The sequence below is a fragment of the Trachurus trachurus genome, assembly GCF_905171665.1.
Source record: "Trachurus trachurus genome assembly, chromosome: 10".
Classification (NCBI taxonomy): domain Eukaryota; kingdom Metazoa; phylum Chordata; class Actinopteri; order Carangiformes; family Carangidae; genus Trachurus; species Trachurus trachurus.
The window spans coordinates 35,621,441-35,629,027 of NC_139894.1; the positions used below are offsets into that span (position 1 = coordinate 35,621,441).

The 7,587-nt window shown below is 41.7% G+C and overlaps 1 gene segment (V, D, J or C); it reads left to right on the plus strand.

Moving 5' to 3' along the window:
• Positions 1 to 261: 261 nt before the first annotated feature.
• Positions 262 to 701, plus strand: LOC310992295 (Ig kappa-b4 chain C region-like). The segment is given in 2 exons: positions 262 to 271; positions 358 to 701.
• Positions 702 to 7,587: the final 6,886 nt, after the last annotated feature.

Consider the following 7,587-nt stretch of genomic DNA (forward strand, 5'->3'; position numbering starts at 1 on the left):
GTGTAGTATTCTCTGGGTGAAATTCCCAGAGTGGCGTTGTCGCATTGTCAGGGGTATAGAGCTGCCCTGGTCACATCAGTCTTTAGTGTTTTACATCAATAATATTTCAGACGCTGTAAAACAATTTCAATCTGACATTTCTGACATTTGTTCATAGATATTTGAAGTGTAAAAATCCAGATGAAACATGAAGACATGAGAGGAACTTTGACCTTTTTATCTTTAGTACTGAAACCTGTCTGTTGCCATGGTTCAGCAGTGATGCCTGTCCGTTGCTATAGTTACTGTGCTGAAGGAGGGAAGTGAAAAACTGCTGTCAACTTTCATGATGTGGTCTGTGTGTGTCTCCTCCTCCAGTGGGTGGAGTGGCCCCCACCCTGACGGTGCTGCCCCCCTCCAGTGAGGAGCTGCAGCAGCAGGGGAAGGCCACGCTCATGTGCCTGGCCAACAAGGGCTTCCCCTCAGACTGGAGTCTGGTCTGGAAGGTGGACGGCAGCAGCAGCAGCAGCAGCAGCAGCAGCTGGGAGGAAAGCAGGAGCCCCGGGGTGTTGGGGAAGGACGGCCTCTACAGCTGGAGCAGCACCCTGAGGCTCCCTGCAGACCAGTGGAGGAAGCTGGGCTCTGTGACCTGTGAGGCCACCCAGGGCTCCCAGACTGGGCTCTCAGAGACACTGAGGAGAGACCAGTGTTCCCAGTCCTGAGCTGATCACTGGGACTCTGCTGCTGCTTTTCCTCTGCTGCTCTCTCTCTCTCATTTCACATGTTTCACTAACAAGATTTAGCAGCTTCTCTCACTGTTTCAATGTTGTTTCTGTCTTTACACACAATAAAAATCTCATCATCACATCACTTGTTTTCATGTGTTTTCATTCAATGTTTCCATGACGACTTATTATTCCTGTGTGATGAGTTGACAGAGAAAGTCTGAGATGATGTCAAATATATGTCCATATATACTGTAAGTTTGTCCTGTAGTGTGTATAAACTCACAACTTGTCATTATTGATTGATGGATCAGTATCAATACTATGCCTTCATGTGTCTCCTCTATTGTTGCTGCAGAGTTTTCTCAATCCTAAATATTGACACATGTTGATGAGCTGATCCACAAAGATGCAGAAAAAATGAAAGAAATCAAAAAGTGTATGAAACATTCCTTGTTGTGTGAAATACAAAACACAGCATGACTCAAATGTCTAAGAGTCAAACAATAGCTCATTTTATATGCAAATATATTCATTTCTATATGATATTTAATTGTAGGCCAATCAAATGTCAGAATGAATTTCATCAACAAATGAGTCCATGTTGACAGGAAAATCAATCTTCTTTCTTTCAGTGTTCATGTCATCAAACTTCATCTGAGCTTTTTGTTGATGTTGAGCAGATTGGTTCAAACTTGATTTGAATCAGTGTATTAACAGTAAATAGTGTTTAGTTAAATTGTGATTTTCAAATGTTCAGAGTGGATCATTATTAACTTTGTTTGAGTTCAACTTGTGTTGTTGTAGTTTCAGTGCAGCTGTTGAGTCAGATCAGTTCCTCTGCAGCTGAGGGAGGTTTTTGTACAACACTTTTTCACTGTGTGAACGGCCTGCTGTAACCCTGCTGGCAGTAGTAAACTCCTGAGTCTTCAGCTTGAACTCTACTGATGCTCAGATTGAAGTCAGACCCATATCCACTTCCACTAAAACAATCTCCAGACTGACTGCTTGTAGCATAATTAATCAGGAGTTTAGGAGCTTCTCCAGGTTTCTGAAGGTACCAGTGGAGGTGATTACTAACACTTGAACTGGTTTGACATCTGATAGAGACAGTCTGACCTGGAACAACAGACTGAGATCCAGGAGTCTGAGTCAGGATGACTTCTCCTGATGAACCTGCAAAGCATGAAAAAGAGGAGAAGAGTTATTGAGACAAATCCATCTTGGAGAAAGATCAAGATCCAAACAGAAGAGGATGATTTGTTGAAGATGGAGAATAGATGGAAGAAGGTGAATGCTGCTGGTTGGAGTGTTTCTCCATCATAGCAGAAGATGATTGTGGTGAAGCTGGTTCCATCCTGAAGCAAAGTTTTCAGCAGAGAGTCTCACCCTGAACAAGGAGCCCCAGGGTGGCCAGCAGTAGAGTCCCAGACATCATCATTGTGCTGCTGTGGTGTCAGTGGCTGTGAAAGGCCTGGACACACACTGATCAACACTGGCCTCTTAACGGCTGGGAGCAGAGAGGAAGGACACATATGCAAACACACAGAGTCAGTCAACTGGAGCTGTCCTCAACACATCATGCTGTGTCCTCCTCACAACACATGCTCTCAACATAGTGCTGCTCCATTTCAAACACAACTGTCACAAAGTCTCTGTTGGATCTTTGGAGCTGATCACAAAGCAACAACATTTGTGTTGTTGAACGTTGAGTCTTGAACATCCCACAGCTTCTCTACTCAGCCTATTGGAGAGCACAGCAGCCAGTTGAGCTGGTTCTCAGAGCATCAGAAGCTGTAACTGAGACAGTCAGTGGATCAACACAGCTGTTGATAGTTTGGACTGTGTAGGTCAATGGTACAGCAGGGTTAGGGTTCCTCTATGCAGATGATACAACTAGATATGTTCATGTTGCTGAATGAGTCCACTCTGATACATAGTTGTGCTTCATTTTTCTACCAATAAATTCATGTCACTGTGCTGTTGGTAGGGTCAGAGTTTATGAAAAGAAAGTGGAGTCCTGCACACTGAATAACTTGCTTCATCGAATATTTATTGCTGCAACGTTTCGGTCTACATGACCTTCATCAGGCAAACATTCGATAGTGGCTGAGAGCCATCTTAAGGAGTGGCTGAGTGACGCACCAACTCCCAATCAAAGAGATATTTTCCAACAAACTATACACCTACTATCGAAAATAAATAATAAACATATCGAATATATCACAGAGATAAATAAACATTGACGATATAATATTTATAGTATTCCATAATAAAGAGAGAAAATTCGTTAGAGGTGGGGAGTGGCTCTGACGCACATCCTTCCATCACACACACAGAGGAAACATAAGATACAAAAAATCCAAGAAGTATCAAATATGTCAAAGATTAAACGACTAGACACAATAAACAATGCCATGATTGAACAATGTAACGAAAAAATAACAAATGTTATCATTAGCTTCTAATCCACGATCTGAAGGTTCAGATGCGTGCATGTATGTATGTCACCTGACAACAAGACAACAAAACAGATTTAGGTCTAGCTGTTCATGTACAGTGACACAGATCCTTTTCCTGTAGAGAGCCTGGCTCTGGATCTTAAAGACTGTTGTGGTTGGTTTTTAGAGCACGGTGTGTCAGGACCCATACGTCTCTCTAACACAGCAGGAAAAGTCATGTCCAACCTCCTGGTCAAAGTGATGGACAGAGACAAGCTGAAAGGTGGGGCTGACTCACCATGGAGGCTCCACCTGGCTCTCCATCCAGGAGTGGAGCCTTCATGGAGAGCACGGTACAAAGCAGTGTGAACTAAAAGGCTTGGAGGCTACAGTGGAGAGTCTAACATGGGCCGCTTGCTGTCAATGTTTTAGTGTGTGTTTGAAAGCCCAGTGTTGATGGAAGGTGTCCATTCTGTCCCCTCAGACAGACTCTACCATTGTCTCCTGGACTGCAGCAGGCTGCAGCCTCTGCTTGTGTTTTTACACAGGCTGTTTTCTATGTATGGAGAGGTTTTTACTCAACACATGTTCACCTTGGGCTGCAGCTACAGAAAGAAACTAAAGGTCAAAGGTCAACTCCTCAACTTTCTTCTGGCTCAGGATAAAATGGCTGCTCATCTGAGCAGGAGAAGAAAGTTGGAGGGAAGTTTGGACTGTGATGTAAAAACAATGTTCATCACAATGATAAAGAACAATTGGTTCATTGGTTTGAATGATTCTAGTCTAATGAAAGACTTAGTGTCTTTAGAGAAGGTCTGGTGTTGAGTGGCTAATGGAGGAAGAGAAACTGCTGTGTGTGTGTGTGTGTGTGTGTGTGTGTGTGTGTGTGTGTGTGTGTGTGTGTGTGTGTGTGTGTGTGTGTGTGTGTGTGTGTGTGTGTGTGTGTGTGTGTGTGTGTGTGTGTGTGTGTGTGTGTGTGTGTGTGTCCTCAGTGAACTGTATCAGTCTCTGCAGTATCTTCCAGCTGCAGCAGTCAGTTCAGTTTCTGTTCACTTTGACTGAGGGAGGTTTTTGTACGACACTTTTTCACTGTGTAAACACACGCTGACTGTTGATATAGTGATAACTCTGACAGTAGTAAACTGCTGCATCTTCAGCCTGGACTCCACTGATGCTCAGAGTGAAGTCAACTCCATTCCCTGCTCCACTTCCACTGAATCTGGAGGAGATTCCTGAAACTCTGTCTGATGTTACGTAGATCAGAAGTTTAGGAGTTTCTCCAGTTTTCTGCTGGTACCAGGCCAGGTAGTATCGTGAACCAGACCAAGCTACTTGTGGACTGGCCTTACAGTCAATGGAGACAGTTTGTCCAAGCTGCACTGACTTGGCTGCTGTCTGAGTCACAACAACATTTTGTCCAACAGACCCTGAGGAGAGAGAAGAAACACTGGACATGAGATGTTGAGGTGAAACTCAGCTTCACTCCAAATGATTTTCACATGACAGAAAAATGATTGTCCTCACCCTGAGTGAAGCAGAGGAGAGTCCAGATGAGGACGGAGACCAAAGTCATGTTTTTGATGAGGAGGATTTCTGTGTCTTGTGTTGTCATGAAGGACAGCTGTCAGTCATCCAGTCTTCAACTCTCAGGACTATAAACTCTCCCAGAGCACTGGAGCATGGTGCTGCTGATGCAAAGTGGCTCTCTATGGAAATGCTCTGACTGACTCCAACAGGGACTGGGATCAGTCTCATCATCATGATTATCAATCAATCAATCAGTTGATGAGTATATTGATCAGGAAGTGTTTTTTGAAATGCTCTTTAGGTTTTACCTGCTTGAGCTTCTTTAATTCCGATTATATTTTTCTCATGTCATCAAACATTTTTGAAAATGTTGATTTTTCTTAAAATGAACAAATATTAAAAATTGACAATACATGTTGTCCTTTTTCTACTGTGTTGTTGTCATTTCTCACATCAGCTGCCAAAATGTTACAAACAGACTAATTATGGTGAGTTTGTTTGTTTCAGAGTCAGAGAGCCGTGTCTCTACAGTCAGAGGTTTTTGTACGACGGCTCAATGACTTTGTATCACTGTGGTACACGTTCGGTGGAGGAACCAGACTGGATGTTGGAAGTAAGTCAATATTTCATAGTTTTTTGAAATTTAATTTAATTTAATTTGTTCAATCCTAAAATAGCTAAGAAAAGTACATACTTTCGTGATTTTTTGAAAAGTGAAAAAATTTCAGTTTCAGGATCCAAAAATATTCATTCCTTTTAAAAAACATCTGATGACTTCAAATTTTGCAACATAAAGAGGATAAACGATAAAGAAACAGATACAAAACATTGATGTTAAAGTTTGATGATAAAATCTTGTAGATAAGAGTAGTTCAGTGTGACAGAGTCAGAGAGCCGTGTCTCTACAGTCAGAGGTTTTTGTACGACGGCTCAATGACTTTGTATCACTGTGGTGGACTTTTGGTGGAGGAACCAGACTGGATGTTGGAAGTAAGTTTCTGCAAAAATACTAAAAAGGTTATTATTATTATTTTTTTTTATTTTTTAGCAAATACAATCTTTTATTTTATTAAGTATATTTTTCATATTTGTGTTTTTATTTCTCCTTCTTAATCATGGAGTTAAATGTAAATCTCTTTTCTCAAGTTTTCTTGTTGTATGCCTGCCATGATTGAATTGAAGTTGAACTGTAGAAATGGTCAAACATCATTTGTTTTTTTAATATATTGTATATTTAATATATTGTTTAGTAGTAGTATTAGTTTTGAGATCCTTTTGAAACGTGTGATTCACAGTTTCCATTGTTCATTTAACTCATTTTAAGAGTTTGTTCAATGAGGAGTATTTTCCACTCGAGGAACATTTGATCGTTGTCAAATGATTTGACAAATGTTTGCACCTGAAAATCAAACTGACAGAAAATGTCTGATTGTTTCCTAAATAAGATTGATGTATTTCTAGTCTAGTTTGATATGTTTCAGGTCAAACTGTATGATGATTGTCTCTGTGCTGATGTGCATGACAGGCTTCTTGAAGGGAAGTGAAACAATGTGTGAGTGAGTGACTGGTGGAGCAGAAAAACATCTGACAGAAACTCCTTCAAGGACAAAAGCAGCTCTCTCACAGTAAAGGTGTCCAAGTTGCTGCTGTTGGATTGACAGGTTGTGGTCTGTGTCTCCTAGGTGATACCCGTCCCACCCTGACGGTGCTGCCCCCCTCCAGTGAGGAGCTGCAGCAGCAGGGGAAGGCCACGCTCATGTGCCTGGCCAACAAGGGCTTCCCCTCAGACTGGAGTCTGGTCTGGAAGGTGGACGGCAGCAGCAGCAGCAGCAGCAGCAGCAGCTGGGAGGAGAGCAGGAGCCCCGGGGTGCTGGGGAAGGACGGCCTCTACAGCTGGAGCAGCACCCTGAGGCTCCCTGCAGACCAGTGGAGGAAGCTGGGCTCTGTGACCTGTGAGGCCACCCAGGGCTCCCAGACTGGGCTCTCAGAGACACTGAGGAGAGACCAGTGTTCCCAGTCCTGAGCTGATCACTGGGACTCTGCTGCTGCTTTTCCTCTGCTGCTCTCTCTCTCTCATTTCACATGTTTCACTAACAAGATTTAGCAGCTTCTCTCACTGTTTCAATGTTGTTTCTGTCTTTACACACAATAAAAATATCATCATCACATCACTTGTTTTCGTGTGTTTTCATTCAACGTTTCCATGACGACTTCTTATTCCTGTGTGATGAGTTGACAGAGAAAGTCTGAGATGATGTCAAATATATGTCCATATATACTGTAAGTTTGTCCTGTGGTGTGTATAAACTCACAACTTGTCATTATTGATTGATTGATCAGTATCAATACTATGCCTTCATGTGTCTCCTCTATTGTTGCTGCAGAGTTTTCTCAATCCTAAATATTGACACATGTTGATGAGCTGATGAGCTGATCCACAAAGATGCAGAAACTATTAGAACAAATGAAAGAAATCAAAAAGTGTATGAAACATTCCTCGTGTGAAATACAAAACACAGCATGACTCAAATGTCTAAGAGTCAAATAATAGCTCATTTTATATGTAAATATATTCATTTCTATATGATATTTCATTGTAGGCCAATCAAATGTCAGAATGAATTTCATCAACAAATGAGTCCATGTTGACAGGAAAATCAATCTTCTTTCTTTCAGTGTTCATGTCATCAAACTTCATCTGAGCTTTTTGTTGATGTTGAGCAGATTGGTTCAAACTTGATTTGAATCAGTGTATTAACAGTAAATAGTGTTTAGTTAAATATGTGATTTTCAAATGTTCAGAGTGGATCATTATTAACTATGTTTGAGTTCAACTTGTGTTGTTGTAGTTTCAGTGCAGCTGTTGAGTCAGATCAGTTCCTCTGCAGCTGAGGGAGGTTTTTGTACGACGCTTT